Source organism: Nematolebias whitei, chromosome 18 (assembly GCF_014905685.2).
Source record: "Nematolebias whitei isolate Nwh7 chromosome 18, NemWhi1, whole genome shotgun sequence".
In the NCBI taxonomy this organism is placed as follows: domain Eukaryota; kingdom Metazoa; phylum Chordata; class Actinopteri; order Cyprinodontiformes; family Rivulidae; genus Nematolebias; species Nematolebias whitei.
This window is the reverse complement of record NC_056515.1, coordinates 20,362,198-20,369,046: the sequence shown is the minus strand read 5'-3', so window position 1 is coordinate 20,369,046 and position 6,849 is coordinate 20,362,198. Positions and strand designations below refer to the sequence as shown.

The following is a 6,849-nucleotide window of genomic DNA, read 5'->3' as shown; positions in this document are numbered from 1 at the left end:
AAAGCCATTTCTCAAAGATATCCATAAAAAGTGTTGTTTAAAGTTTGTCACAAGCACCTGGGAGACACACCAAACATGTGGAAGAAGGTGCTCTGGTCAGATGAAACCAAAATCAAACTGTTTGGCCACAATGCAAAATGATATGTTTGGTGTAAAAGCAACACAGCTCATCATCATGAACACACCATCCCCACTGTCAAACATGGTGGTGGCAGCATCATGGTTTGGGCCTGCTTTTCGTCAGCAGGGACAGGGAAGATGGTCAGAATTGATGGGAAGATGGATGGGGCCAAATAAGGACCATTCTGGAAGAAAACCTGTTTGAGTCTGCAAGAGACCTGAGACTGGGACGGAGATTGATCTTCCAACAAGACAATGATCCAAAACATAAAGACAAATCTACAATGGAATGGCTCACAAATAAACGTATCCAGGGGTTGGAATGGCCAAGTCAAAGTCCAGACCTGAATCCAATCAAGAATCTGTGGAAAGAGCTGAAGACTGCTGTTCACAAACGCTCTCCATCTAACCTCACTGAGCTCGAGCTGTTTTGCAAAGAAGAATGGGCAAGAATTTCAGTGTCTCCATGTGCAAAACTGATAGAGACAAACCCCAAGAGACTTGCAGCTGGAACTGCAGCAAAAGGCGGCGCTACAAAGTATTAACGCAAGGGGGCCCAATAATATTGCACGCCCCACTTTTCAGTTTTTTATTTGTTGGAAAAAGTTTGACACATCCAATAAATTTCATTCCACTTCACGATTGTGTCCCACTTGTTGTTGATGCTTCACAAAAAATTAAAATTTTATATTTTTATGATTGAAGCCTGAAATGTGGCAAAAGGTTGAAAAGTTCAAGGGGGCCGAATACTTTCGCAAGGCAATGTATATATGTATATATATGTATATGTTTTTGAGCAACAATCTATAGTTATTTATATATATATATATATATATATGTGTGTGTGTGTGTGTATATATGTATGTATGTGTGGTCTTAATCATGTGGGGAGCCATCATTGGATCTGTGGCCTGTTGATACCTAGGATGCTGTGTTTATAGTATGTAGTGCTGCAGATTTTCTAATAGTAATTCATCATTTTGCTTTGGCAAATATAATTATTTGGTAAAATTCTGATCTTTAATTTCATATCAGTTTCCCGTGAAATGTCAGCATGACTCTACTATAGTCTTTCTCCAGTGGTGAATAGATAATTAATATTATTAACTTACTTTTTATATATATGAATATTTCTGTTCAGCGCCCTGAGATGACTTCTGTTGTGACTTGGCGCTATAAATAAACTGAATTGAAATTGAATCATGTCCTGACTTATTCTGGCTCCCCATGCTGCAGCATCTCTAGCTGTGACTGCAGATTCTGCTTATGAATATTTAAAGTTAGTCCAGTGGAGGGAAGAGTCATACCAGGACTTAAAACAAGTGGTTTTTCAGAACTCTTTTAATATTTTGGGCACAGAAGGAGCAGTGCATTTACAACTTTGACAAAAATAATCTGTTTCTAAATGCGAGTTTCAACAGTTTTACTTTCCGAATGTACAGGAAGAACTTTTTTTTTTTTTTGCATTCATTCAGTGTCCATCATTTGAACAGATTCTTCGACGACGTCCATGGAGACGGGGGTCTCAGTTTTGGTCAGGACGGCTGTGGTGCCAGGCTTATACCTGTACTGCCCTTCTCTAAAAGAAAGACAGGCGAGAAGAAACATTTATAAATTAAATTAGCCTTTACACAAATTACTAAAACTTCACAGATTCTTCAGATTATTTCGTATTCTGCATTAATGCTGTTCTAAAAGATCTTTGTACTTATATTGTGCATTCACAGTTAAGAAAAAAAGAAAGCCTGCCTTCTTTCATTTCTAGGGTTTTATCAGGAAATAATAAAAATGACCTCATCTTTACCAGGTTCTAACATTATATTAACTTAATCCCAAGTAAACACAAACAGATTCAACCATGTCATTATTGATTAAACACAGACAAAGGCTAAATGCAAAAGTTGTGTGTTAGAAAATCCAAGTCCTTTCTTGTTGTTTGATGGACGATATGCATGATTTATTAGAGACATTATCAGCCAGTATTGATCAAATACACAATTAAGTGATCAACATTAGTGTGAGAGCTCTTTTAAAGCAGGAGTTTGGTCATGTTGCTGCTCTGGAGTGTATGCTCCATTTGAAGTCCATCAATCCACACATGATGCACATGTGTAAAAAAAATGTAACACTGTTACAAATCTCCCAAGACTTGAAAAGTTTATGACAGTACATTTTGGAAGGGTTTCCAGGAGAAATCATCTTCTCTCTAAAAGGAACGTGGCAGCACAACTTAAATTAGCAAATTTGTGTCTAGATACATGACATGACCAGAGATATATGACAATAATGCACAGCTCTACATTTGACAAGAGCCAAACAGCACATCAGCATAAACACCTCACAGCAACTGTGCAGCACGGTGGTGGAAGGCAGGTGGTTTGGGCTCCTTGTATCCACTGAGTTGACCATGAACTCCTCTGTCGACCTAATATTAGAGTCAAATGTGAGGTCATCTTTCTGACTGCTGAAAGTTAAACCAAACTGGATCATGAAACAGGAGAATGGAGCAGCAAATTTACAACAAACTGGCCAAAAAAGAAACAAATCAAGGTGTTGCAATGGTCCAGCCAAAATCCAGACCTCAACCTGACAGAAATGCTGCGGTGGGACACTGAATAACTGCAGAGAGACAAAAGTCTGCAAGCCTTGTTCATTGTGGCTCCAGTTAAATGGAATCTGTTATGTATTTTTGTACACTTGAGGTAAATGTAAATCATTTCAGTTCCTGGTAAAGACTAGATCGTTTTTAGCATTATATCCTGATAATTTCCTAAAATTGAAAGAGGGTAGATCTTTTTTCATGGCTCTATTCTTTTTAGAAACACAATGTACTGCATAAAAAATGAACATGGATTTCTTTACAAATAGTAAAAACACTGGTACATGTCAGTAGTTGCTTGAGATTAATCACAAAATATTTGTAAATTGTGCACAGTTCTAACCACGCTCACCTTTTCCCCTTCTGTGTGAGTTTGTCATAACCTCGCAAGAACTGAGCTCCGGCCTCAGTTATGATGCACAGGTCCACATTACTGCCTGAACCCAGGTCACAGAATATCCCTGCAGCAATGGCGTCTCTTACAATCTGCTTTGCATCCTCCAGCTTAAAGGTAGAAAAAAGTGCAATATTACTGATATTACTGGTCGTGTTGACTTCAGAGCTGAAAAATAAATGTAATGAAAACAAAATACTGCAGCTTTTTTTCCATTACTCAGGAGACATCTGTTGCTTTAGCAAAAGCTATAGTGTATAGCAAAATAAAAAGGATAAGAGTGAAATTATTGTTTTTTGAGGCTATATACTTGTATTGAAAGGCTTAATGGTTACTGTCAGCTACTGGACCTGATCTGTATACAAAATAATCAAAAAGCAGAATATATAAAAAAGACAAGTATGCTCAAGGTGGTAGGGAGTACTACATTCATGATTAATCTATGTATACATTACACACACACACACACACACACATACACACACACACACACACATTTCTTACCTCCATGTTTGCTTTGAATCTGTCCTCAAACACTGAGACAGCAGCAGCAGCTCCAGAACCTGAAACAGAAATTAAATTTTATTATTATTATTTTACAGTTTCTTCACTCATTTGAGTTTCTATGATTTGTTTGGTGTTTGTTCTCTTTATTCTTAATTATCACTCGCTGCCAAAAAGTGAAGACATGTTTTAAATGTTTTTGCGTGTGTGTACATCTGTGTGTGTGTTCACGTAGCTGTCTGATACCAAAATACCTCGTTAACTAGAAGACACATTTTAATAAAACATTCAGAAATCATTATACTTCTACAAGTGATAACGTTTGGTGTCAACACAAATCAACACCCAATTCATAAAAAAAATTGTTATAACTCAGTCAGTTTTATAAATTGCTAAACTTTGTTGTGGTAGTAGCTGAGACTGGTCCCCAACACTTTCTGAGTGCTATTGTACAAAATATTTGTTTAAAATTATGCCATGAACTTGTCACGATCTGTGGTGTTTCAGACCCAAAGGTGCAGGCAGCACGACAACTCGGCAGGTGAAATAATAATGTTTTAATCCATCCATCCATCCATCCATCCATCCATTTTCTTCCGCTTATCCAGGGTCGGGTCGCGGGGGTAGCAGCCTAAGTGGGGATGCCCAGACTTCCCTCTCCCCAGCCACTTGGGCCAGCTCTTCCGGGGGAATCCCGAGGTGTTCCCAGGCCAGCCGAGAAACATAGTCCCTCCAGCGTGTCCTGGGTCTTCCTCTGGGTCTCCTCCCGGTGGGACGTGTCCGGAACACCTCACCAGGGAGGCATCCAGGAGGCATCCTAAACAGACGCCCGAGCCACCTCAACTGGCTCCTCTCGACGTGGAGAAGCAGCGGCTCTACTCTGAGTCCCTCCCGGATGATCGAGCTTCTCACCCTATTTCTAAGGGAGAGCCCAGACACCCTGCAGAGAAAACTCATTTCGGCCGCTTGTATCCAAGATCTCATTCTTTCGGTCACAACCCAAAGCTCGTGACCATAGATGAGGGTAGGAACGTAGATCGATCGGTAAATTGAGAGCCTCGCCTTTTGACTCAGCTCTCTCTTCACCACGACAGACCTGTACAGCGCCTGCTTCACTGCAGACGCTGCACCTATCCGCCTATCGATCTCACGCTCCATTTTTCCCTCATTCGTGAACAAGACCCCAAGATACTTAAACTCCTCCACTTGGGGTAGGACCTCCTCCCTGACCCAGAGAGGGCACTCTACCCTTTTCCAGCTCAAGACCATGGCCTCGGATTTGGAGGAACTAATCTTCATCAGAAGATCAGTTCCTCCAAAATGTTTTAATATAAAGAACACAAAATAGCTGACAGGGCAGCAAACTTACATACGCAGGGAATCATTAGGAACTCAGGAGGCAAGAGGTAACAGGAGACAATGCCAGGACAATATAAACACAAGGACACAAACTTATACACACAGGGAGGCAATCCAACACCTGGACAACACGAGGGTGGAAACGTTGGTTACGTACTGTAACCCCAGATTCTATGAGTATAGGTGCAGCCCTTTAAGGGTATTGCTAGTGGGTTTATCCCTTCGCGCACAGCGCAGTACTGAAAACTTTAGTCCAGGCCCACCTGCTGTGTGGGCCTCATCCCCAGTCCATATAAATTATGGTGAGACCGGGTAATCGGCTCCCAAATAGCTTTTTTCTTCAACCATTTAGGAACCAGTGAGGCCCAGAGCTTAAAGGGCTGCGCCTATACTCATAGAATCTGGGATTACAGTACGTAACCAACGTTCTATTTCATATAGGCTTCGCCCTTTAAGTCTATTGCTAGTGGGTTAAAGGCCAAGCAGAATGTAGTATATGCCTCACTGGGTCCACTCAGACACAACATGAAGCACCTGCTTGCACAAAAAACATTTCATCACTCAGCCTTCTGTGTGCGTAATTACGTGCTGCGTAATTGTGTGCTCCATGCGCAGGAGCGTGTGGTGAACAGATCCACTGCTGCTCGACCGAATCTGCTCCAAAAACCGAGAGATCAGCTCGGGATGGAGGCTCTAGTCTCTATGGCGGGGACCACCCCTCGACATGATATCCGCTCGCCTGTTCAGGATGCTGGGAATGTACACTGCACTGATGGAGAGCAGGTTTCTGTGTGTGCCCAACACAACAGCTGTTTCGCGATGCGTAACAGTTGGGCTGAGCGCACACCTCCCTGATGGTATATGTAAACTGTCGACACTTTGTTGTCTGTGTGGATCAGAAAATGCTGATCCTGTAGAAGGGGGCAAAATGCTGAGTCATGTTTCAGACTGTGAAAACATTCTAACACATTATGTAAAGCGACATGTGGTCCAGCCACTGTGCTCCCACTGCTTGGGACAGACACATTCCTCCCAGCTTGACAGGAACACATCTGTGAAAAACTGAGACATGTGACGTAGGCCTGCTGATGGGAACTCCTTCTGACAGAACAAGGAGGTTTCCCCAGTGATTCAGATCGGTTCTCACGGTGGGGGGCACAAAGATAATCCGCCTCTTCTAGCGCACAGGATCTATGCGCAGGCGGGTGAACCATCTCTGAAGGCATCTCATGTGAAGTAGGCCCAGCGGAACCACAATGTGGGCCACTGACACTGTCTCAGGAGTTGCATGACAGGCAGAGCTGTCACTACGCTGCCGGGTTTGACACGGCGGAGATGAACTTACAGAGCTTCTGCTCTCGGCTGTGATAAACAGGCTCTCATTGTGGTTGAGTTTAGCTCCACTCCCAGATAAACAATCATCTGGGACGGGCGAACTGAACTTTTCCCAGTTTATAGAAAAGCCAGGTTTAGCAGGTGTAACGCTAACGTTTGGTCTGCGCAGCTGCTTCCTGCCTGGACTGATCTAATAAAAGCAGATCTTCCAGATAAAAAAGAATTCTCATTCCTGCCATGTGTAATGGCTGCAGAGCCATCTCCACACATTTTGAGAACATGCGTGGGGCGAGGGAATACCAAACGGTAGCCTGTTGTACTGATACGAAATCCTCTGGTGGAGAAAAACACTGGAATTTCCTGTGTTTCAGAATGATGGACATGTGAAATTATGCACCCTTCAGATCTATGGAGGTGAACCAGTCATTCTGGTGAAGTTCTCCAGCAGCTGTTTGATTGCCAGCATGTGGAATTGTCTCTCCATGATCAAATTGTTGAACATAGACAGGTCGAGAATGGGTCTCATCCCTCCGGTTTT

The 6,849-nt window shown here is 42.4% G+C and overlaps 1 protein-coding gene across 1 annotated transcript in view; it reads left to right on the top strand.

The window, feature by feature from the left end:
* The window catches only part of dcp2 (decapping mRNA 2), a 20,904-nt gene that overhangs the window by 5,959 nt on the left and 8,096 nt on the right, over nt 1-6,849 (top strand). The window lies entirely within an intron of this gene.